We start from the raw sequence: 26,391 nt of genomic DNA, 5'->3' as shown, positions 1-26,391 counted from the left end.
CTGTAACAACTTCCACATTCTAACCAATCTCTGGCTGCAGATGTTGCTTCTGAATTCTGCATTCGATCTGGAAGGACGTGGGTGGATCGGTGACACAGTGGTTAGCCCTGCTGCCTCACAGCACCAGTGTCTGATTCCGGCCTCGGGTGACTGTCTGTATGCAGTCTGCACGTTCTCCCCGTGGGTTTCCTCCGGTTTCCTCCCACAATCCGAAAGATGTACGGGTTAGGTTGATTGGGCAGGCTAAATTGCCCCTTAGGTGTCAGGGGGACTAGCTAGGGTAAATAGATGGGGTTACTGGGGAACAGGGCCTGGGTGGGATTGTAGTCAGTGAAGACTCGATAGGCTGAATGGCCTTATACTGCACTTTAGGGATTCTATATCAGACAGAAATTCCAAACTTCTGACAAGAGTCCGCTTAGCTAGTTTGATTAAAACCTGTGAACAGTTTTGATATGAAAGGCCATTCAGGGTAAATTGCCACAGGACACAGGATCTATTAGCTCCAGTAATGAACGCAGCTTAGAAAATATAGGGTGAACAATATGAAGATGGATGTGTAGCTAGCAGTGTGCAGTTGGTCTTCATTAACTGGTTCAATGCAGTTGCAAAACATCAGCCTAACACCCCTGCCCCTTGACTGCAAACTGCAATTGTGTGGACACTACGGGATATGAATTTATGCAAAAACAAAATCATCAGGGAGCAAAACATTCTTCAGCATCACAGCAGGGGTGGGGGCGGGACCCCATGCTAGCACGATTCTCTGATTTAGTAAAACCAAAAATGAAAGTGTTGACTGGTTAGTCTTTGATTTCCAAAATGTTTACATCAGATGCTTCAATCTTCATGGCCAAAATCATCCTTCATCGTCTTAATGCGAAAAATAATTGGAGCTTGACTGAGATCTGAATTTTCCCGCAGACAGAGACTCCCCCTGTCTGCACAAACGTGCTGGCAGAAGCTGGAATCTAGAAGTTCTGCCCCTGAACCCAGATGTGTCGCTGACCCTGAAGGGGAATGGGAGCGAGTTCTAAATTGCACATCTGTGGTTTCCCAGAGTCAGTGGCCTATATAAACCAGCAGCTGTCTCTACTTTGTGTGATTTTGATTAGGTAGGTGCCTGAAACTCAAAGTATGCAGATTAGACCTGGCAGGGGTACGTCAGAACCTTGTAAATTCATTTGGATACCGCACCCACTCCCTTTTGGAGAGGTAACGTATCCTTCAGGAGCAGTCATGTGCCCTTTGGGATTGTTGAATGTATGTAAAAAATGCATAAAGCCACTGGAACTGTCAAAGTTGTCAAAGAACTGTCAAGACGTTAAAAAACTGTCCAAAGGTTGAGGAGCTGTAAAAACGCATTAGAACTATCAAGCTTATTGGGGCTACCAAAGCTGTCAAGGGATAGCTAAAGAATTACATTTGTACTTTGCTTTAGCCTTCACAAAGGCTGAATAATGGATAAGAAGTGCTGAGAGAAACAAGTTTTAGTGAGGAGCTGAAGGAAATTGGCATTAGTAGAGAAATGATTTTGGGGAAATTGTTGGGATTGAAGATGGATAAATCTCCAGGTCCGGATAATCTTCATCCCTGAGTACTTAAGAAAGTGGCCCTTGAAATAGCAGATCCATTGGTGGATATTTTCCAAAGTTCTTTGGACTCTGGAATAGTTCCGATGGATTGGAGGGTCGCTAATGCAAACCCACTTTTCAAAAAGGGGGGTAGAGAGAAAACAGAGAACTATTGACCAGTGAGCCAAACATTGGTACTGCTAGGGTCTGTTATCGCAGATTTCATAACTCGGCATTTGGAAGGCAGTGGTATCATCAAAGTCAGCATGGATTTATTAAAAGGCAAATCATGCTTGACAAAGCTATTGGAACTTTTTGAGGATGTAACTAGTAGAGTTGACCAAGGTACATAATCTTGTGGCTCAGCCAACATTATCTACCTGATATGCTGGAGGAAAGGATGTCCTGAGGCATGATACTTTGGGGAGACTATGCAGACGCTATGACAACGACTGAATGAACACCGCTTGACAATCACCAGGCAGGAGTGTTCTCTTCCAGTCGGGAAACACTTCAGCGGTCACGGGCATTCAGCCTCTGATCTTCGAGTAAGCGTTCTCCAAGGCGGCCTTCACGACACACGACAACAGAGAATCACTGAGCAGAAACTGATAGCCAAGGTCCGCACATGAGGACAGTCTCAACCGGGATCTTGGTTCATGTCACACTATCTGTAACCCCCACAACTTGCCTGGGCTTGCAAAATCTCACTAACTGTCTTGTCTGGAGACAATACACATCTCTTTAACCTGTGCTTAACCCTCTCTCCACTCACATTGTCTGTACCTTTCAGACTTGATTACCTGTAAAGACTCGCATTCCAACCATTATCTTGTAAAGTGAATTTGTGTCTTTATATGCCCTGTTTGTGAACTGAAATCCCACTCACCTGATGAAGGAGCTTGAGGCTCCAACAACTAGCGCTGCCAAATAAACCAGTTGGACTTTAACCTAATGTTGTGACCCAATTTAAATGAACCACTGTTAACTGGAAACCACTCCTTAGACAGCACCTTGCTAACCTGTGTCCTCTACCACCCAGAAGGGCAAGGGCAGCAGGCGCATGGGAACACCACCATCTGCAAAGCTGCTCTCCAAGCCACGCATCATCCTGACTTGGAAATATATCACTTTTCCTTCACTGTTGCTGGGTCAAAATCCTGGAATTCCCTCCCTATCAGCACTCTGGGTGTACCTACACCATACGGGCTCTAGCAGCTCAAGAGAGCAGCTCACCACCACCTTCTCAATGGCAATTAGCAATGGGCAACAAATGTTGGCCAAGTCACACCCCATGAATGAATTGAAAAATAGTGACTAAGCACCCTAAGCTGGTTACCAGCCTGTAATCCCCAAGTGAAGACTGGGGTATGGTGTGGGGGAAGCAGAGGGTCAGAATGATATTTCTGTGGATGCAGAATTTAAACTTAATTTTTAAAAATGTATATCCTGTTTACAACATAAAACAATCTCACTGGGTACATGTCTCAAGGAGATACTTCCTGTAATTTTATCAAGAACTTATAATGTTTGGTCTACTAACCGCAGCTTCAGCAGGTAAAAGGTCAGGTACAGGTTCCTTGTTTATTGAGTTGTTACATGCCAATTCATTCCTGTTTGCTCTCTATAAGCTAATCGAATACATGTGAAGTTAAATACTGTAATACGAGCACGGTTACTGTGTAATGATGCTGAAATTACATTATACTGACAGACAGGCCATTCAGGTCAATAGGATTCATACTTCACCAGAGCCTCCTCCCCCCCCACCTCCTCCCCCCCAACCTTCCTCACTTAACTCCATCAATACAGTCCTCTATACCAACACTTATTGCAGCTTTATACAATCTTAGTTAGGCCACACTTGGAATATGGTGTTCAATTCTGGTCACCACACTACCAGAAGGACGCGGAGGCTTGGGAGAGGATACAGAAAAGATTTACCAGGATGTTGCCTGGTCTGGAGGGCATTAGCTATGAGGAGAGGTTGGAGAAACTTGGTTTGTTCTCACTGGAGCGACGGAGATTGAGGGGAGACCTGGTAGAAGTCAACAAAATTATGAGAGGCATGGACAGAGTGGATAGTCAGAAGCTTTTTCCCAGGGTGGAAGAGTCAATTTCTAGGGGGCACAGGTTTAAGGTGCGAGGGGCAAGGTTTAAAGGAGATGTACGAGGCAGATTTTTTTTACACAGAGGGTGGTGGGTGCCTGGAACTCGTTGCCGGGGGAAGTAGTGGAAGCGGATACGATAGTGACTTTTAAAGGGGTCTTTTGACGAATACATAAATAGGATGGGAATAGAGGGATATGGTCCCCAGAAGGGTAGGGGTTTTTAGTTAAGTCGGGCAGCATGGTTGGTGCAGGGTTGGAGGGCCGAAGGGCCTGTTCCTGTGCTGCTTTGTATATATTCTCCCCCCTCATTTATTTATCCAGCTTCCCCTCAAACACATTCATGTTATTTGCCTCAACAAATCTGGTGGCAGTAAGTTCCGTGTTGCTTCCTGGGTAAATATGTTTCTCCTGAATCCTCCATTGCATTTACTGGTGAGTATTTTACACTCACAACTCCGAGTTCTGGTCTTCCCAGAAGTTTCACATTTACCCTATCAAACCCAAATAACACCTTAAAGGCTTTTGTCAGCCTCCTCTCCTTTAAAAGGTTATTCATTAGTGTCACAGGTAAGGCTCACATTAACACTGCAATGAAGTTATTGTGAAAATCACCCAGTGCCTGTTTGGGTACACTGAGAGAGAATTTAGCATGGCCAATGCACCTAACCAGCATGTCTTTTGGATTGTGGGAGGAAACCAGAGCACCCAGAGGAAACCCTCGCAGACTCAGGGAGAACGTGTAGACTCCGCACAGTGATCCAAGCCGGGAATTGAACTCAGGTCACTGGTGCTGTGAGGCAGCAGTGCTAACCACTGTGCCACTGTACCACTAGGTGCTGCTAATCTTTTTCCACCCATTTGATTTGGTTTATTGTCACACAGATTTGTATACAGTGAAAAGTATTGTTTCCTGTGTGCTATACAGACAAACCATACCATGCCAGTGACCTGAGTTTGATTCATAGAGTACTCTAGGAAGAAGGACAGGAGAGGCTGCAGAATGTAGTGTTACAGTCATAGCTAGGGTGTAGAGAAAGATCAGCTTAATGTGTGGCAGGTCCACTCAAAAGTCTGACAGCAGCAGGGAAGAAGTTATTCTTGAGTTGGTTGCTATGTGTCCTCAGACTTTTGTATCTTTTTCCCGATGGAAGAAGGTGGAAGAGGGAATGTCCGGGGTGCATGGGGTCCTTGATTACGCTGGGTGCTTTTCCGAGGCAGCAGTAAGTGTATTCAGAGTCAATGGATGGGAGGCTGGTTTGCGCAATGGACTGGTTTTTGTTCACAACTCTTTGTCATATTTTTACTTTCAAGAAATACTTGACAAATCGCACAGGACAAGCACTCACTGATCAGAATGTACCAAAACTGGGAATAATTCTATGTATGTAACGAGATAGAACATGGCAGCTTTCAATTTTAAAGAACAAACCATGCTGATTAACTAACCATAGAACTGAATACAAAATTTATTGAGCAATGCAAATATTCCTGAATGCAGTCGTTTACAGCAGTTACCGGGACAGTCAGTGCTAAAATAAGCCACAAAATCTTTTCAGATCCCTTCTGCTGTCCTCGAGTTACTGACTGAGGATGTAGTTAAAAAGGGACGATACCCGTTTCTGAGGTATCACATCAATAAAATCTTGAATATGCACTTCTTGAAAACTAAACTGTATTGTTTTAATTAACAAGAGCACAAAACCAACTGTAGAAAGTTATAATTTAAAAACAAGTTATTTAAGGTGAATCTTTATTAAAACGTTGGCCCAGATCTTCCAGCCTGGTGTCACAGTCCACTTTCAGCCAGGACTCCTGGTTGTGGCTCAGGCAGGAATGGGCCAGTGCAGCCTCTACAGACTCGCTCCAGAGAACGCAGGAGACTCCAGGGAAGAAGGGGACACGCTCTCCTTAAATGGCACAAGCTGCAGTATTCAGGTATGTCTCCTGTCTTTTACTAACCGAGTGTGGGTTAGTGAACGGACGTGTGAGCGGTCAGCTGAGGGAGAGCGGCCAGGGCGGGGGACAGTGGCCGGGGCAGGGGGCAGGGAGAGTGTGGATGAGTGAGTGGGTGTGAGCAAGGTGGTGAGTGAGAGTGCTTGTCAGAGACAGGATGAACTAGTGAAACTACAGCAGCGAGTATGGGTGAGTAAGCGCTCATGGGTGAGTGAATGAGATGTGAAGGCGTGTGTGCGCCAGTGGTGAAGTCAGACAGAGTGAGGTATTCAGGTCAGGTACAGGGGTCGCTGGAATGGAGGATGTTGAGAAGGAGTTAGGCTGGGTGAGGGGTGTTTAGGGGTAGTGGGATTGAAGGCAGTAGGTTTTTTTATTCAGTTGTTTATGGACAGGAGCATCACTGGCTGGGCCAGCATTTATTGCCTGTCCCTTACTGACCTCCATTTCGAAGGGCAATGTGAGTCAGCTACATTGCTGTGGTTTGGGTTGAAGGAGGGTCAGTTTGGTCAGGGAATGGTGGGACAGTGTGCGATGGTATAAATGGGGTGTGGCGGGGAGCACAGTTCTGGCACTCAGTCCACCAGCTACACCAGCTAACTTCTGAGTAAGACCAGATATTAACCAGCAGTTCCAAGGAACACTTGCAACTCAATCCCATGTAGAGTGTTACGAGGGATTAGCTTTTGCAAATGTCATTGATTTCTTTGTAGCCGCTTTCCTAACATTGGATAATTAATCCCAGGGCAATCAACTAAACACAGTCAGCCCTGGGCCTCTGATTTCACCATTGCAACGCTTATTCTACCTACTGCCCGTCTGTGCAATGAAAGAAAGACAAAGCCTATGTTTACACATTTTCGCAATGTCCCAAGCTGACTCGGTGCCGATTAAATACATTTGAGTTGCAGCCGCTGCTACAACATGGGCAATGTTATCGGGGCAAGCTCAAGGGGCTGAATGGGGTACTCCTGTTCCTAATCCGTAGGTTTGGATGTCATTTTGCAATGGATGAGACGAGCTGGGGCTGATAGCCTTTGTCATCCTTCCTTATCTTGTGAACAGAGAGGGTGGAATCATAGCCGGACTTCTGTTTATTCTCCTAATGACAGTTTATTGTGAGCAGGCTTTGTGGGGTGAGGTTGCCGGGACAGGAGTGTATAATGGGCTCTCGGTGAATCAGTAACCTGGTTTACGCTGCACACCATTCTCAACAGTCTTTTCCTACTGACTTCAATCTTGTTCTTTTGTCTACTTTTACCTACTATCCCACACCATCTTGGTGCTTTTTATGAGGTTTTTTTTTGGAGGTATTGAAATATCGTGATAAAGTTGGGTGGCTGAGTAGATATTGAAAATATATCGTTGTGAGAGGCAGCAATTAACAAAGTCTTCAGACTTGCTGACGACGGAGCAGATACAACTGTCTGTGTTCTCTGGCCTCTTAAAGGTTCTGTTGCACAGACACACCTAAGAGCTGGGAATGAGAAGGAGCATCAGGGCCGATGATCTCCCCCCTTGGTCCTGCCTGGATGTTCCTGGTCAATGTCACTGACGTGGCTTACTTATGACTGCCCGCTTACTTCAGTTCCTTCTGTAAAGAGGTTTGGTAATGAGATGTGCCTGTCACTTCTCTCCAGCAGACTTAACTCCGGGTGCTCCGACTTCCTCCCACAGTCTGAAAGACGTGCTGGTTAGGTACACTGGCCATGTTAATTTCTCCCTCAGTGTATCAGAACAGGCACCGGAGAGTGGTGACTAGGGGATTTTCACATTAGCTACATTGCAGTTTTAATGTAAGCTCACTTGTGACTAATAAATAAACTTTAATTAAGGGGGGGTAGCTACAGGACGGATGTCAGGGGTAGGTTCTTTACCCAGCGGGTGGTGAGGGATTGGAATGCCCTGCCTGCTGCGGTTGTAAATGCGTCTAGTTTGGGGGCGTTTAAGAGATCTCTGGATAGGTTTATGGACGAAAAGGGATTGGTATAGGCTAGTGGGTCATTGTTTTTGTAACTGGTCGGCGCAACATCGTGGGCCGAAGGGCCGGTTCTGCGCTGTAATGTTCTATGTTCTATGTTAACATGTGACTGCTGAGATGTATATTGCGACTAAAATTGCCACTGAATTATAGTATCACAGAGCACAGAAGGAAAGCCCTTCAGTCTACCATGCCTGGGCCTGCTTTTTAATAGCAAGGGAGTGGGACAGCTTGATCTTGGGATTGGACATAGCTCGGCACAACATTGAGGGCCGAAGGGCCTGTACTGTGCGGTAATGTTCTATGTTCTAAATATCCACTGCCTGGCTCTTTTTCCTGATCCCTGCAAATTTCCCTTTCAAATATTTATCCAATTCCCTTTTGAAGATTATAACTGAATGTTTCCAGCAGTCTTGGAGCTCCAGTTTATAACAATGTGCTGCATAACAAAAGTTTCCTCATTTCACCTCTGATTTGATCATCTTAAATCTCTGCCCTTTGATTGGTTACTGACCCTATGCCACTGGAAACAAATGTTTCATTACTTACCTTATCTCCCATGAATTTGAACACCTCTATTAAACCCAATTTTAAGAAACCTCTTCTGAAATGCCAAGGGAAACGAAAGGAACCAAAGCAGCACAGTGGTTAGCACTGCTGCCTCACAGCGCCAGGGACCTGGGTTCGATTCCCGGCTTGGGTCACTGTCTATGTGGAACCTGCATGTTCTCCCCGTGTCTGCATGGGTTTCTTCCGGGTGCTCCCACAGTCCAAAGATGTGCAGGTTAGATGGATTGGCCCTTACGGCAGAATTTTCCCTTCCTGCCTACTATGATTCGCTTCCCGCCCGAGACTAGATAATCCCGCTACGATTCCCGTGCTCGCCAATGCAAAAGTCTGTTGACCTCGGGTGGAATTATCTGGTCTTGGGATGTGCAGGGCTGGAAAATCCATCAATGGGGTCGCAAGATGTGCAGGTTAGGGGGATTAGCAGGATAAATGTGGTGGAGTTATGGGGAAAGGGCAGGGGAACGGGTCCGGATAAGATGCTCTGTCAGAGAATCTGTGCAGACTTGATGGGCCAAATGGCCATCTTCGGCACTATGGTGACTTTACAATTCAAAGAGCATTTAAACAAAAGAAAAGAACTCAGTCTACTTTTTGTTAGCGCAAAACAGGCACAAATTAATACAGAGGCTACGCTAGCACTGATAGACACACAAATTGGGACTGCTCTGACAAACAGAACATTGTGTGTGAATGATCATATTTACATGTATACACACACACACACACATGGACAGAACACACACACAAGACACACAAGGACACACAACAAACATGGACACATACACACAGACATAGACACACACAACACACACACACGGACACACAACACAGAGAAACGGACACACACAACACACACTTGCACAGTCTACATGGGTACTGCTGAAACAGTGTACGTTCCCCCGTTAAAGGAATTATTTTTAAACTGAACGGCTTCTTAAAACGCAATGTTTTTTTTTCAGATGGGCTGAAGAATTTCTAGAGATTAAATGCTCAGAGCTGCTAAAAATGGTGTTCTTCACATTATACCTGGGGGCCACCTCACGCTAACCTCTCTTTGTTTACCGCACATTGCTGGGATACTCCCTTTGATTGAGACTAGCCCACGTGACCCCGAACCAGTTCCTGCTCTGCAGTAGTGCTGCTAAAATTAGCTCCAAACTCGGCTTGGCACTGCCGCTGGTTTACATAAGCACTTAGGGGGAAGCAGGCCCTTACGGGTGGATCAACGACATACGACAGAAAGTGCAGCAAAAATATTTCAGCGACAAAAAAAGGAGCTGCAGCCAGTTCAGCAACGTGACGATTTCACTAAAGAGATAAAAACACATTTGTTCCATTCGAAATAGGCTATCTAGTCATAACCCTCCACCCTCTCTAATAAAAAAAACACATTGGAAGGGAAACCAGATGCTTTACATCAAGAGGGTATTCATTTGTTTGCAGTTAATAATTCAGAATATAACTTTATATCATCAATTTATCATCAGAGAAGGTACCTTTGTTAGAGTTCTTTCCACCTTACTAAACACACCATTTCCTTGATGGTTAAACAGTAATCAGCACTACAGTGTACAATTCCATCAAGTTGAGCAGCTAACAACAGTGGGTCACTATCTGATTGTGCGTGAGCAAAAATGGTTCGAATCGTGAAGGAATATATAGGTTACCCACGCTTTAAAACCTCCCCCGTTTGCTCCTGTAGCTGGTTGAGGGAACCGGGAGGTCTGGCCCTTTGAAATACACAGCCACGACATGAAACGTGAGATTTTGTTGCCAACTGGTGCAAAATGAAATTAAAGCATCTCATACAACGCGGCCAAAAGCAGCAAAAACGATTATATCAAAAAGTGAAAGGTCCGTCTTTGAAAGGGCTGAAAAAACAATCTAATCTTTGCTGGCCTGCTGCCTGCATGTCCCATACAATATTTCTAACATCAAGAAAGAAAAGTGCCATTTTAGGGTAGGTTAGCAAAGCACACTGATCCTTGTTTAATCTACACCACAATAAATAGCACAATGCATATTTACATACTTACAGCAAGTTTTGGCAATTGGAAGAATGGAAGTTTGCTGAGCCGCTGCAAAGCCAGGCTCCTTTCTTTAAAAAGGAAGGGGCAGATAGAGCAGCAAATTGTGAGCAGTTACACTTAAACCGTCCAGAAATGATGCAGAATCAATACCAAGCCAAACTGCTAACCGCTCGAAGAAACAGCTAGTCGAAAAGATGTTTTTTATTCCTTTGCGGGATGGGAGCATCGCTGGTAAGGTCACCATTTGTTGCTCATCCCTAACTGCCCTCAGGAAGGAGGTTGGTGAGCCGCCTTCCCGAAGTGGTGTAGGTACACCCACACTGATGTAGGAAGGCCATGCCTGACAAACCTCACAGGTTAGGGGCGACTTAGCGCGCTCTTTAAAATCATGAAGGTTTACGATAGACGAAACGCATTTCCACCAGTGACCTCCGGTTTCCTGCAGATGGGCAGTGGGGAACATGAGCTGCCTGGAGGCTGTCTCGTGGTGGCAGGCCAGTGAGCCTAGAATCATAGAATCCCCACAGTGCCGAAGGAGGCCATATGGCCCATCAGGCCTGCACCGATAACAATTCCTACCTGGCCCTATCCCAATAACACCACGTATGTACCCTGCTCAACATCCGGTCAATTTAGCAAGGCCAATCAACCTAACCCACACATCTTTGGACTGTGGGACGGAACTGGAACACCCGGAGGGAACCCACACAGGCATGGGGAGAGTGTGCAATCTCCACACAGACAGCTATCCAAGGCCAGAATTGAACCCGGGCCCCTGGCACTGTGAGGCAGCAGTGCTAACCTTGTGGCTCTGTTGCTAAATCTCTCTGATTCTGAGCCAGAAGCTCTGGTTTCAAGACTAGTTCAGCTTAGGAAAAGTAGTTGGCATGAACCTGCCTGTGCTCCAGTCAGATTAGGTGGGCCACTCCTGCCTGCCAAGGCTATCTTGAAGGGGGTCTTCACCCTAATCCTAACCCTACATTGATGGCCTGATTGCAAAAAGTCATTTTTCTAGTTTAGCTTAAAACAGTTGTTAGAGTGAGCCTCCGTTTTGAAGAACCCCCACCCTCACTCACTTCCATTATATCTTGAAATTGGCCCCCAAAAAGTCAGGAGTCAAATCGCTGCCCTTAACTGGACAGTGGTCTTAGTCTCTGGATACCCATTGATTTGGATTTGATTTATTATTGTCACGTGTATTGGTATACGGTGAAAAGTATTGTTTCTTGCGCACTCTACAGACAAAGCATACCATTCAGAGAGAGGGAAAGGAGAGAGTGCGGAATGTAATGTTACAGTCATAGATAGGGTGCAGAGAAAGATCAACTTAATGCGAGGTAGGTCCATTCAAAAGTCTGACGGCAGCAGGGAAGAGGCTGTTCTTGAGTCAGTCAGTACGTGTCCTCAGACTTTTTTTCCCCCAACAGAAAATACTCTATGGAACGTATCATCAGGAGCGACTGTCCCTCACTCGCTGTGGAGTATGGACTGTGGGGTTCAGGAGCCTGTAGGGAAAATCCAGCTCCAAGCATTGGAACAAAGCTTAAAAATAATTGCCCAGTTATTTCAACAAAAGAACATTAATACGTACGAGTGCCCCTCATTATTCGCTTTGCGGCTTATCCAAAGCCCTGTTCAAGCTCAACAAAACCAAGGGTTCAGTTTGCCTTTTTTATCACCGCACCTGCTCTCAATGCCACTTAAGAGTGGCATTAGAATTCACTGATCAACTGGAGAAAAATCACTTGCAAACATTTGTCCGGCAAATTGTCTGCCTGTAATATTTTGAGAGCCTCGGTGGCCAGTTGGAATACGTGTACTCCAAGTAGGAAGTATATTCATAGCTATTTATAAATTCACGATTACACAACACTGCTAATTACATAACATCTTCAACAGGGTAAGACATTCCAAGGGTGTTGTCAGGCAAAATATTACGTTCAGTCACACAGAGATATTAGGACAATGAACAAAAGCTTGGTTAAAACGATAGGCTTTAAGGAGCGGCTGAAAGGAGGGGAATGGTAGAGAGGTGGAATTGTATGAGGGGGGGAGTTGCACTCCACAATACAAATCATGTGGTTACAATGTGTGGGCTTAACTGACTAGGCAGCTATATATAAACGAATGCATGACTAGATGCAAATTGCCAGAAATAGGGAGTCATCTATCAATGTAATAGCAACTTATTAATAGATTAATATTTTCATTAGATCAGTGGTCATTCGAAACTAGGAAACATTATTCTGTCACCATTTCTTCTGCATAGAGTGTCACCGGCTAGGACAGCATTTGCTGCCCATCCTTAAGAAGGCTGTGGTAAGTCATCCTCTTGGACTGCTCCGGTCCACGTAGTTTAGGAACACCCACAGTGCTGATGTGAAAGGAGCTCCAAGATTTTGATCCAGTGATAGTAAAGGAATGGCGATATCGTTCCAAGTCGGGATGGTGTGTGGTTTGCAGGTGGTGGTGTCCCCGTGCCTATTCTATGTGGTAGAGATGGTGGGTTTGGAGGTTGATGTGGAAGGAGCACTGGTGAGTTACTGCAGTGCACCTTGTATATGATACACACTGCTGCCAAGATGCATTCGTGATGGGGGGAGGGAATGTTGAAGATGATGGATGGGGGTGTCAATCAAGCAGACTACCTTGTCCTGGAGGGTGTCGGGCTTCTTGGGCGTTGTCAGAGTTGCACTCACCCAGGCAAGTGGCAAGCATTCCATCGCATTGCTGACTTATGCCTTGCAGATGATGATGTGGAGATGCCGGCGTTGGACTGGGGTAAACACAGTAAAAAGTCTGACAACACCAGGTTTAAGTCCAACCGATTTATTTGATAGTAAACTCACTAGTCTATTTGATAGTAAACTCACTAGTTTACTATCAAATAAATCGGGTGGACTTAAACCTGGTGTTGTCAGACTTTTTACATTGCAGATGATGGACAGGCTTTGGAGAGTTAGAAAGTGGGTTACTCACCAGAGAGTTCCTAGCCTCTGACCTGCTCACCTCGTAGCAATATTTTTATATGGCTGGTCCAATTCACCTTCTGGTCAAAGGTAACCCCCAGGATGTTTATAGTTGGGATTCAGTGATGGTAACACCATTGAATGTCAAGTGGCGATGGTTAGATCCTCTCTTATCGGAGACAGTCATAGCTTGGCACTTATGTGGCATGAATGCGGCTTGCCACTTATCAGCCAAAGCCTGGATATCGTCCAGGTCTTGATTCAAGTGGACAAGGGCTGCTTCAGTATCTGAGGAATCAGGAATGGTGTTGAGCTTTGCAACTTACTGGAAGAAAACACAGCCTCACATTAGTCAGTTCCAGCATGAGAACTGTGCCACATGACTGCATGAAACAGTTGGGTGCCAGGGTTACAGCAACAAGCTGGCAGCTGAGTGCTCCAAATACATTTAGAGAAAATAATGTTGCTTGACTGCCAACGCACTTTTCTAAATACATGACTGACGATTTCTATACTAATTCACTTTCACCCTAATTAATGATCACAAGGGTAAGTCGTTTGGCATGTCATGACATCTGGCAACAAGTACTGCAGATTTCTATACTCCACTGGGCTAGCTTTGCTGCACAAGTACTGCAAATTTACACGGAAAGTTAGGACGAAAACAGTGACCAGAGCAGATTGATAACAAAGCCCGCTGTAGGAACAGTACTGCAGTATTGACATGACAACTTGGGCTGCGTAGTCAGGAGAACCCTGCCACATTGCCGTTTTAATTAATTCCCCAGTTGCGGGTGTCAGTAGTAAGACACCCACAATTGCCCATCACTAATCGTCTTTTAATTGATACAAGTGTGCTGGGGGTGGGGGGGCGGTGCATTTCAGAGGGTGGTTAAGGAAAAAGACTTGCAACTATACAGCGTTTTCACTAGCCACAAGATGCTCCGAATGGTTTTACATTCAATGAAGTACCTTTGGAGAGCTGTCACTGCTATAATAAAGGAACCATGTCATAATCATAGAGTAACACAGTGCAGAAAAGTCCCTTTGGCCCATCGAGCGGTCGCTGATTTGTTCACAGCAAGCTCACACAAACAACAATGTGGTAATGACCAGATAATCTATTTCTGTTTTGACAAAGGGTCGTCTAGACTCAGCTCTTTTCTCTCCTTACAGATACTGCCAGACCTGCTGAGGTTTTCCAGCGTTTTCTCTTTTGGTTTCAGATTCCAGCATCCGCAGTAAATTGCTTTTAGTCTATTTCTATGTTGTTGACTTGAGAGATTCATAATGGTCAGTGCTGTGGGTAACTCCACTACTCTTCCTTTCACCTCCAGGCTGAGAGGGTGCACTGCACCTTGGATAAGGTAGGATTTAAACTTATTTAAAAAATCACCAGACCCTAATGGTTACACTATTCAATTTCCAATTCCAGCAACAACAAAAGTTAACACCAAACAACAACAAGTTTATGTGAAATAACAACATATTTGTCAAATCTTGCCCCTTCCTGGGAAATTATTAATGCAAGTGAGCAATACACTGCTACCATGATCTGTGTAAGCCCAGCCTGTTAGTTGCTTTGAGTAACAGCCTGGGAGGGCATGTCTTGTTATTCCTATATATCCAATAATGTGCCTAGTGAGCCTACCTTAAGGTTCACACGTTATTTTGTTCATTCATGGGATTTATTGCCCATCCCTAACTGCCCATGAGAAAGTGGTGGTGAGCTGCCACCTTCAACTGCTACAGTCCACGTGCAGTCTGCTGTAGGCAGAGCCACAATGCTGTTTGGGAGAGTTTTCCAGGCTTCTGACCCAGTGAAAGAACAGCAATACATTTCCAAGTCGGGATGGTGAGTGGCTTGAAGGAGAATTTACAGGTGGTGATGTGTCAGCTACTTTTATCCTTCTGAGTGGGTTGTTGAAAAGCGCTGTCTAAGGATCATTGATGGATTGCTGCAGTGTATCTTGCTGATGGTACACACCAGTGTGCGCTACTGGTGGAGGGAATAAATGCTTGTGGATGGGGTGCCAATTAGGTGGGCTGTTTTGCCTTTGATGGCGTTGAGCTTCTTCAGTATTGTTGGAACTGCATCATCAGGCAAGCGGAGAATATTCCGTCACTCCTGACTTGTGCCTTGTAGATGCTGGAGAGACTTTGGAAAGTCAGGAGGTGAGTTACTCGCCACAGGATTCCTAGCCTGACCTACTCTTGTAGCCATTGTGTTTATATGGCTCCTTCAGTTCAGTTTCTGGTGAATGGAAATGCCAGGCTGTTGATTTTGGGGTATTCAGTGATGGTAATGTTATCTAATCTCAAGGAACGACGGTAGATTCTCTCTTGTTGAAGATAATCAATGTCTGGCATTTGTGTGGTGTGAATATTACTTGTTGGCCCATCTCTGGCTGCATTTGGAAATGTAGTGTTCCTGTATCTAAGGAGTCGTTATTAAGGTTGAAATTTGTTCAGCCATCTGCAAACATTCCCACTTCTGACTTTATGTACAATCATCAGCGAATATCTGGAGTTCTAACTTTATAATGGAGGGGAGATCATTGGTGAAGATGGTTGAGTCGAGGACACTGCCCTGAGGGACTCCTGCAGTGATGTCCTGGAAATGAGATGATTGATCTCCAACAACCACGACCATCTTTCTTTGTGCCAGTTATGACTTTAACTAGCAGCGAGATTTCCCTAATTCCCATTCCTGTCAGTTTTGCCAGGATTCCTTGAGGCAGTCACCCTCACCTCACCTCCTGACTTCAGCTCTTTCGTCCATGCTTGAACCGAGGCTGTAATGTCAGGAGATGGATGGCCCTGGTGGAACCCAAACAGGTTATTGAGAAGCAAGTGCCACATGATAATACTGTCCATGACCCCTTTCATCCCTTTACTGATGATCGAGAATGAACAGATAGGGCAGTAATTGGCTGGGTTGGATCTGTCCTGCTTTTTGTGTACAGGAGATACCTGGGCAATTTTCCACAATGCAGATTTGATAGGGTCTTCTAAGAGACTTTTGGATAAGTACATGGGACTTACTAAGATACAGAGTTATAGGTAAGCCTAGCAGGTAGGGACATGTTTGGCGCAACTTGTGGGCTGAAGGGCCTGTTTGTGCTATAGTTTTTCTATGTTCTATACCAGTGTTGTAACTATACTGGATCAGTTTGTTTGAGGAGTATGGCAAGTTCTGGAGCACAAGGCTTCGGTGCTATTGCTGGAATGTTGTCAGAGACCTTTCAGCCATTTCTCGGTTTCACGTGAAATGAATCGAATTGGCTGAAGACTTGCAACTATGATGCTGGGGTCCCCTGCAGGAAATGGGATGGATTGTCCACTCAGCACCTTTGGCTGAAGACTTTTGCAAATGTTTCAGCCTTACCTTTTGCCCTGATGTGCTGAGCTCCCCCAACATTGAGGATGGGGAGATCTGTGGAGACTCCTTCACAGATATCCTCCCGCCTGGGCCAGTACAAATAGCTACAGGATGCAGCATTCTTCCCTGGTTCGAGGGCAATAGGTTCCACCCATAAAAAATAAGTGGGTGAAACATCTGTGGAACATGTGCAAACTTCTTTGTCCAAGTGATCAGCAATTAGGCATGAATTGTTCAGCCGCTAATGGATAACAAATGGATTCATCTTTTCAATCAAGCTTCACAGCAACCTTGGCCTTCACTTGGCATCCATTCCATTATATATGGGCAACTTGCTGCTCTAACTACCAGATTAAAGCCTACATGGCAATAAACCATGATTTTATATAACAAACAAACAAGAATGGGCCAACATACTAACAGTCCTTTGTAAAACTTCACAACCACCCAATAAGTCGACCTTGCTGGAGCCCTATCCAAACAGGACACTGGGCATCCCCCTGACCCCATATATATTATTGCCAAAATCTCTTGCAACTTCCAACCAGCCTCTTGCCTGCATCATGTCCACAAGTGTATTGCAAACCTGAAGGTGTCGTTGTATTTTCCTATTATTACCATGGGGAAACTTTCCACAAAATACGTACATGAATAAAAATGTGCTCGGTAAGTGCAAATCATAAAAATCAAAATAAAATATTTATTTAACGGAAAAGGCTGTTTTTCTGAAGTTGCAGGAAGCTGACAATGAACAGGGAATATTTTTGCAGGTCAGGCAAATGTTAATGTCTGGTGAGATAAACATCGGAACTGGGAGACGTCGGAGATGTGACAGGTTCTTCAGCAAGGGGTGGCTAACACAAGGTTGGTCTGCAATAGGCTGGAAGTCAGGAGAGATCGCTGTGTCCTTGGCCTGGTGCTCTCTTCCAGTGAAGCTCAATGAAAAGCTTGTGGAACAACACCTCATCTTTTTCTTAAACACTTTGCAGCTTTCTGGACTCACACTGAGTTCAATAATTTTGGACCATGGAGTCTGTCGTCAATTTTGATTAATTTTTGTGTGTGTGTCAGTTTTTTCCTTCAGTTTTTCATTTCCATCGGCATACACCTGCTCTAGACACACCTTGTAGAATCACAGAATCCCGACAGTACAGAAGGAGGCCATTTGGCCCATCCAGTCTGACCACAATCCCACCCAGGCTCAATTCCTGTAACACCACACATTTACCCTGCTAATCCCTTGACACTGGGGTCAATTTAGCATGGCCAATCAACCTAACCTGCACATCTTTGGACTGCGGGAAGAAATCCGAGCATCCGGAGGAAACCCATGCAGACATGGGGAGAAAGTGCAAACTCCACACAGCCAGTGACCCAAGGCTGGAATTGAACCCAGGTCCCTGGCGCTGTGAGGCAGTAGTGCTAACCACTGTACAAACTACTGTTTCTTTTCTTGCTGGACCCCATTCTCTTTGGCCCTGGAACTCGTCTGTCATTCAATCTTGCCTGTCTTTCACCCTATCAGAGACCTTCCATTTGTCTTTGCCCCATCCAACTCTTACTAAAACCTATTGCGTTATTACATTTTCCCGATGAAAGGTCAGAGAGCTGAAACATTAATCCTGTTTCTCTCACTACAGTTGCTCCTTGACATGCTGAGCCTTTCTTGTTTTTAATTTCAGATTCCAGCACCCAGAGTATTTTGCCAGTCGATAAGGGAATGTTTTTGTCCTGATATTGAATAGTAGAAGGGTGCAACTTGTACTGGTGAAGTAATATCAAGAACATTGTGCATTGACAGCTATTATTAAAATGACAATGATAGATTTTACCTCCAACAATGTGGCTCAGTGTACCGATAGCAATGACTGGTTAGTAGGAGCGCGTTCGAAAAGGAACTTCCCTTGAGCAATTTGACAAACTCTGATCCCGTCAGACCTTGAAGTCATGTCCTCTTTAATTCACAGCAGTCCCATATAGCAGGTTTTCAACAATAGGAATTCTGATTTCTTCTACAGAGATTTACCAAAGACTCCAGAACTCTGATTTCCAGCTCAAAAGCTGGTCTCAAGTCTGGGCTTGGAGTCACGAGATCAATTTGATTTTACCAAAGGCGGCTAGCTAATTAGCCACCCGCAAACCCACTGTCTAAGCAAAGATGGCAGGCAGGGCTCCCAATGCGTGCGCTCAGAGGGCCAGCCATTTTTGGGGATCAAAGGTTTTGGGGAAAATGTGGGAGAATAGGGTTGAGAAACATACCAGCCTGATTGAATGGCAAAGCAGACTCGATTTAGTTTGGACTGAGTTGAGGAGGAACTTCTTCATACAAAGGGTTGTGAATGTGTGGAATTCCCCTGCCCAGTGAAGCAGTTGAGGCTACCTCATTGAATGTTTTTAAGGCAAGGATTGATAAATTTTTGAACGGTAAAGGAATTCAGGGTTATGGTGAGCGGGTGAGTAAATGGAGTTGAATTCACGAAAAGATCAACCATGATCTTATTGAATGATGGAGCAGGCTCGAGGGGCCAGATGGCCTACTCCTGCTCCTAGTTCTTATGATAGGCTGAACGGTCTAATTCTGGCCCTTTATCTTATGGTCTCAGCAGGAGAATTGGGGCCTGCTGAAGTAGGTTGGAAATCTTGATAGTGCCTCGAGGTGGAGGTGTCAGTGAAGGAATGAGTAGAATTAGTACATGGAGGACGATTGCTGGCGGGAGGCCCCAGTGGCCACAGGACGAACCCCCTGGAGACAAGATCTTGGAAATGCCTTTCCAGCCCAAGATCCCTACCGAGAGACATGCAGCTTCTGGTTCCGATGGCTTCCCAGACTCCAGCCTGGTGGCCAATTCCACGAAGCTGGTAGCCTCATCGCGTGGTGCGGGGCCGCCTCACCAGCAGCCTGGTAAAAGGGTTCATCACTGGGCACTTAGTGGTGCCAATCGGCTGTCTGCCTCTGAGCCCCTAACGGCACATTCTGCTTCATCCATTGTTTAGTATTGCTGGAACACCGCCAAATGCAAACAAAAAGCCTATAATGTTCTCCTCTTTGTACGGTTACGAACGTTGGAGATACTCATTTTCATTTGCATGCATGCAGCTGAACACATTTACTCAAACCGTGCTACGATATGTAGATGTGGCTTCCTGTTGGTGGCAGCAGCCTCTTTACAGCACACGCAGAGCTGCAAACAAGCCCCCTCTGGAGAGCCCTTTCCTTCTATAACTCCAGAAGCAGAGGCGATAGCTCCTTTTTGTCCAATCATGTTGTGCCTGAAGCTTTCTGCTGGCTATCACTGTCACCACACACACAGCAACAGATGCAATTAGAACCGGCCTCACAAACTTCCTATCTCTGCCGCTAGATCAATGTGAATAATAATAAAAAAGGCTCTTCTCCACCATTTGCTTTCTATTCATTTGTCTTACATTTTGAGCGGTTTGTCGATTTGGGAATCACATAATGGAGACATCCCTAGAGATTCAAATTTAGATATTTTACTACTTTCTCCCCAGCGACAACTGACAAACAGATAGTTAAAACATCCCTTCTCACATACGTACATTAATATAATAAATATATAGAATTTCTACAGTGCAGGAGGCCACTTGAACTAAAACAATGTGCATTTATATAGTGCCCGTGGCACTGGGCAGAGGTGATGTAGAGTCATAGCATCCCTATAGTGCAGAAGGAGACCATTTGGCCCATCTAGCCTGCTCCTACAACAATCCCACCCAGTCCTATTCCCGTGACTCCAAGCATTTAACCTTCAAGTCTCCTGACACTAAGGGGAATTGAACATGGCCAATCAGCCTAACCCGCACATCTTTGGAGAGTGGGAGGAAACCCACGCAGACAAGGGGCGAATGTGCAAACTTTGCACAGTCACCCGAGGCTGGAATTGAACCCAGGTCCCTGGCGCTGTGAGGCAGCAGCACAAAGCACTGTGCCACTATATTCACACAGAGAACGTGTGCATTTATACACAGCATTCTCATACTTGTCTACTTAGGAACAGGACTGGGCCCTTCAGCTCCTTGACACTGTTAATGGGATGGGCACACACGCTTTTAGATATGACACACACATAAACAAACATACCAATTTGCACACAAGCTCAGTTTTCTTTTTGTGATTTGGATTGAAGAATAAATATCGACCAAGATAGTGTGAAAGATGTTGAAGCCGCATTTTCACTGCCTGCACTGTGAAGTTGGGAGTGACAGGGTAGCAGATACATTCACAAATGCAGGCGCCACGCTCTCATACACTTCCACTAACAGTGTCAATATCAACGAACAAAAATACTTCACAATAAAGTTAATAATTTTCACCTATTAAAATTCAATGAATGTACATCAGGCCCTCTATACTGGTTTTAGCTGGTGTTTTAAATTGTATCTTTCCTGGGCGTTAGCTATATTACACAACCTTTGTACCATCTCCACGTTCACAGTCCCTGAACACACCAATCCACACAAAGAAGTTTGGTCTATTTGGGTGATGGGGGCTCTGTTGTTTGTAACCTGTTGTGAATTTTGTATGAACATAGTTCATTAGCGTTGACCAGCCACTTGACTATTGGGAGCTAGGGAACCAAACCTGATCTAATCCTCATTGACATGCCAGATGAGGCTTCTAACTGGAAAAAGAACCCTGGTTCTTTTGTCATAGAATCCCTAGAATCCTCCAGTACAGGAGAAGGCTATTTGGCCCATCGAGTCTGCACTGATCACCATCCCACACAGGCCCTATTCCCATAACCCCACATATTACCCCTGATACTAGCGTCAATTTAGCATGGCCAATCGGCCTAACTCGCACATCTTTGGAGTGTGGGAGGAAACCCATGCAGACATGGAGAGAATGTGCAAACTCTGCACAGTGAACTGAGGCTGGAATCGAACCCGGGTCCCTGGCGCTGTGAGGCAGCAGTACTAATCACTGTGCTACCGTGCCGTGTCCTCATCCCTCGCCCCACTTATTATAGTCTGACGTCATTATGACTTATTCATTCTCTGCCTGACTTGGCTCATTGCATTCAAAATCAGCAACTTTCAGTTTTTGACCATTTCACATTATCTCACGGGATGAGAGCATCACCGGCTAGGACAGCATTTCCTTCACATCTCTAATTGCTCTCAAGAAGGTGGCGGGAGTTGCCTTCTTCAGCCAATGTAGTACATATTAGGTGCATTGGCCATGCTAAATTCTCCCTCAGTGTACCAGGCGCTGAAGTGTGGCGATGAGGGGATTTTCACAGTAACTTCATTGCAGTGTTAACGTAAGCCTATTTGTGACACAATAAACTGAAAACATAAGCAGTTTGAGCAGTGATGGGGGCGATGCAGAGTGGAAGTCAGCAAAAATATGCAATCTTGTTGATGGATAGGACTTGTAACCAGCTTGGCTGTTCTGCCATCCTATCCAAATCCTAATACATATTTCTCAGCTTTGATACCCTACATTTAGCTCAACTGTCACATTTTCAATGCAGATTATACCAGAAGGCACCAACCCCTGGCCCCTTCCCCCATCATGACTAAGATGCCACAGATTCCAAAATGTGGTGGGAAGTTAGGAAGGTGTGCATGGCTGGGAGGTCAGGAACTGTTGAGATTGTCTCCATGGCAGGTGGTGAAACTTGAATGCAAATTTGGAATTCAAAGCCTAATGATGTGTCTACAATTAAACCATTGCCCTCGTAACATTTAAGAAGTATTCAGATGAACACTTAAAATGCCACAGCATATGTGGCTGCGGACTAAGTGTTGAAAATTGGGATTAGGATAAATAGGTGCTTGATGGCCAGCACAGACATGGTGGGCCGATGGACCTCTCTTTACGCTGTAATACTCCATGACTCTAAAACTTTGGGAGTGGTCATTTGAAATGATGAGATTAAGGGGCTGACAGCAGGCGAGGGATTTTTAAAAAAATTCATTCATGGGACGTGGGTGGCATCTGTGTCAATGAATTGGCATGTCTTGCAGAGGTTGCTATGGCAAGGTTGGGTAGTTTGCTGCGGACAATGGTCTATTTGAGGTTGTGTGGTTGTTTGAAGGCAGTAAGTGGGGGTGTGGGGATGGCCTTGGGGAGATGTTCGTCTTCATTGATGACATGTTGAAGGTTCTGGAGAAGATGTTGTAGCTTCTCCGCTCCGGGGAAAGAAACAACCGCACAACCTCAAACAGATCGCTATCCGCAGCAAATTACCCAGCCTACAGGAGAACAGTGCCCACGACACCACACAACCCTGCCACAGCAACCTCTGCAAGATGTGCTGGATCATCAATACAGATGCCATCATCTCATGAGAGAACACCATCCACCAGGTCCACGGTACATACACTTGCGACTCGGCCAATGTTGTCTATCTGATACGCTGCAAAAAAAGGATGTCCCAAGGTACGGTACATTGGGGAGACCACCCAGATGCTATGACACGGATGAATGACCACCACATGACAATCACCAGGCAGGAGTGCTTTCTTCCTGTTGGGCAACACTTCAGTGGTCATAGGTATTTGGCCTCTGATCTTTGGGTAAGCGTTCTCCAAGGTGGCCTTCACGACACACGACAATGCAGAATCGCTGAGCAGAAACTGATAGCCAAGTTCCGCAAATGAGGACAGCCTCAACTGGGTTCTTGGGTTCATGTCACACTATCTGTAACCCCCACGGCTTGTCTGGGTTTGCAAAATCTCACTAACTGTCCTGGCTGGATACAATTCACATCTCTTTAAGCTGTGCTTAACCCTCTCTCCGCTCATACTGTCTGCGCCTGTAAAGTCTCAATTACCTGTAAAGACTTGCATTCCAACCATTACCTTGTAAATTGAGTCTGTGTCTATATATGTCCTGTTTGTGAACACAGCTCCTCACTCACCTGAAAAAGGAGCAACATTCCGAAAGCTTGAGCTACCAAATAAACCTGCAGGATTTGAACCCAGGTCTCCAGAATATTAGCTGAGTTTTTGGAGTTATCTAGTCATCTAGTGACAATACCATTAGGCCATCGCCTCCCTAAATTTATGTAAAGGGCAAAAGTGAGTGAGGATAGGAGGGCAAAGACAATAAAGAAAATGAGGTGAAGGAAGGCTTGACTCAAGTCCCTGAAGATCAACAATTTTTAACCCAGAGGCTGAGGGAGGACACTTGTTCAGCAAGTGACACCAGGCTCGGAAGAACTGAATACTATAAATGAGAGGTAGCAGGAAGAGGTTGAGGAACTCAAATAAGTAATTCTAGAGGTGAAATGAGCCAACGCAGGTAGACATGGGAGCTTTGGGCTCAGTCAGAGCCTCGAGCAGACAGAGGATAGACTGAGGAGTTGTACTGACTGGGAAGAAGGATTGAAAGAGAGGCTTACTGCCAGAGAACAGAAAGTGAAAGGACTGTGGCTGTTTGAGATGGAGGTGGAGAGAGGAATGAACATCACATTGAGGATTGGCAGCAAATGGCCACAGAGGAAGATTGTGAGGAGGGTTGGTGTCAGAACAGTAATTGGTTATGCATCCATAACTTGGATGAATTCCATTAGTTTCTTGTCTCTCGGCTGCTGCTGGGACCATTGGTGTGACAGAGGGCACGGATGGGTTTTAGGAGTCGTGGCCGTTTTGACAAAGGTAAACCAGTCCAGATGGAAATCTCTAAGGAGGAAAAAAATGTCAAATCTTTGTTCCTCTAATGGATTTTGGCGAGAGCAGAGACCATGCTGGGAGGAATGGAAGAGTGAAGTTCAGTTCGAGCGTCAGTACAACTCGGGGTTTGGTGAAGGAGTTTAGTTGGAAAAGTGGAATGTCATCCAGCAGAATCACTGAAACAGGGCAAACCAAAGAGATCCAAAGTCAGGTTTAACCTAGGAGCCGGCCAATAAAAAACTGTGGCCTGAAAGTTATCAGGGGAATAGAGTAAAGCTGTGAACTGCGTGGAATTCTACTCAGGAATGTTAGAAAGCGAGAAGAGAGCCCTGGGTGATTTGTAATGCAGATGAGGAATTCTAGATGGGTCTAGGACCAGAACATCATTTGTGATAGCAACATCTAGGTGAAGGATAGGATAGTCTGTGTTAATCAGCAGGGGGAAAGGATAATGGGCAAAGTGGTGCAGAGGGAAAAGGTAGTTTTAACTTGTAGACTAAGTAGCAGAGTGTGGCCACACCATCAGGGTCGTCCAGGATCCAACAGCACAGCACAGGAACAGTGACAGGCAAGGTCAGTGGGAAGGAGCCCCAGCCTAGACACAGCAAGGCAGTAAAGTTCAGCAGGGGTGGGGAGATGCCATGAAGAAGGTAACTTGAATTTGGAGCTTAATCCAAGATAGGCCGACTATTAAAATACAGGGGTCTCAACCAGCAAGGGGAGGAAGGAGATTGCAGGAAGGGTTGAGGGTATGGGTGGCACAGTGGTTAGCACTGCTGCCTCACAGCACCAGGGACACCAGTTCAATTCCAGCCTTGGGTAACGGTCTGTGTAGGGCTTGCACATTCTCCTGTGTCCATGTGGGTTTCCTCTGACAGTCCAAAGATGTGCAGGTTGATTGGCCATGCCAAATTGCCCCTTAGTGTCAGGAGTCTAGCAAGGGTAAATACGTGGGATAATGAGGATAGAACTGGGATAGGATTGTGGTCAGTGCAGACTCAAGGGGGTCAAATGGCCTCCTTCTGCACTGTAAGGATTTTCTGACTCTGTAGCAGTGGGTAAGTGAAAAGAAGCTCAAGATGAAGCTTGCCAGCTTAAGTGCTGAATTGTATTCGAGCAATTCAGCGTGGAAGCTGAGACCAAACACTTATATGGTCTGTATGGCGCACTACCTACCTGTATTCTAGACACAGTGGTGCTGTTAACTACTAAACTGTGTTAAAGTTACTGATCAAGTTCCCCTGCAAACATTTAGATAACAGGAAATTCCTGAAACGAATGATGGCAGCAGTAACTTGCAGGTTTAAGGTCAGCCGAACCCAGAATGAATCTCCCAACTTTCTCCACTTTTAATGGATGATTGAATTTTGGAACATGTTAAACAGACACCTAACTTCAATAAAAATATGGATCAAGACAGGGGAAGCAGCCCTTTCTTGTAACTAACTTAGCAACTGAGTGCTCCATTCATTGAAATGGTACAGGAAAAATGTTACAGGAGACTAACTTAAGCTACTTCCAATGCATGCAAACTGAAGTGTGTTTCTGATACCTATGACCTAGACTTGGCAATTACATCCCAACCCATTTGAGTCAAAACAAAAAACAAGGTTCAAGGATTCAGGGAAAGATTAGAAGAACATTTTAACACGAATTAAAAGGCGACATTTGGACAATTGCAAAATAACTTTTCTCAAGGAAAACCCTGTCTATATTTGACATGCACCAGTTTCCTCCCACGCTCCAAAGATGTATGGGTTAAGTGGATTGGCCATGGAAAATTGCCCCGAGTGTCTGGGGGATCAGCAGAGTAAAATGTGTGGGGTTACGGGAATAGGGCCTGGTGGGATTGAGGTCAGTACAGATTTGATGGGCCAAATGGTCTCCTTCTGTACTGTAGGGATTCTATGTTTCTATGTATGTGGACAAAAGTAAAATACTGTAAATGCTAGAAATATAAAATAGACTTGCAGGTCAGGCAGTGTCAGTGGAAAGAAACAGACTTAAGGGGCCATAACTTCCTGGTTCCTCAGCATCCCATTTTGGGGTTCCCCCAGTGATGTGCCAGGAAATCCTCCGAGGAAGTTCCCACTAAGAGTTGACCTGACAATTGTCCAGGAGTCCTGATTTCCTCTGGACAACTGCGCTGGTCTGGGAACCATCTGACAAAGCAATTTAAA

General features: G+C 45.3%; 1 protein-coding gene across 3 annotated transcripts in view; it reads right to left on the bottom strand.

Moving 5' to 3' along the window:
- Positions 1-26,391, bottom strand: part of LOC145346845 (guanine nucleotide-binding protein G(s) subunit alpha) — a 360,141-nt gene that overhangs the window by 42,512 nt on the left and 291,238 nt on the right. Inside the window, exon 1 of one of the 3 annotated variants that reach the window (XM_080194673.1) lies at positions 10,223-10,278. The exons of the other annotated variants lie outside the window; for them this stretch is intronic. The gene's annotated coding sequence lies outside the window, so the exon portion shown is untranslated. Of the gene's footprint in view, positions 1-10,222; positions 10,279-26,391 lie in introns of those variants that run through there. 3 annotated transcript variants of the gene reach the window in all.

The sequence above is a fragment of the Carcharhinus amblyrhynchos genome, chromosome 8 (genome assembly GCF_965287045.1).
Source record: "Carcharhinus amblyrhynchos chromosome 8, sCarAmb.v2.hapA, whole genome shotgun sequence".
NCBI classification, from domain to species: Eukaryota; Metazoa; Chordata; class Chondrichthyes; order Carcharhiniformes; family Carcharhinidae; genus Carcharhinus; species Carcharhinus amblyrhynchos.
Note: the sequence above shows the minus strand (reverse complement) of the source record. Positions and strands in the feature narration are given on the sequence as shown.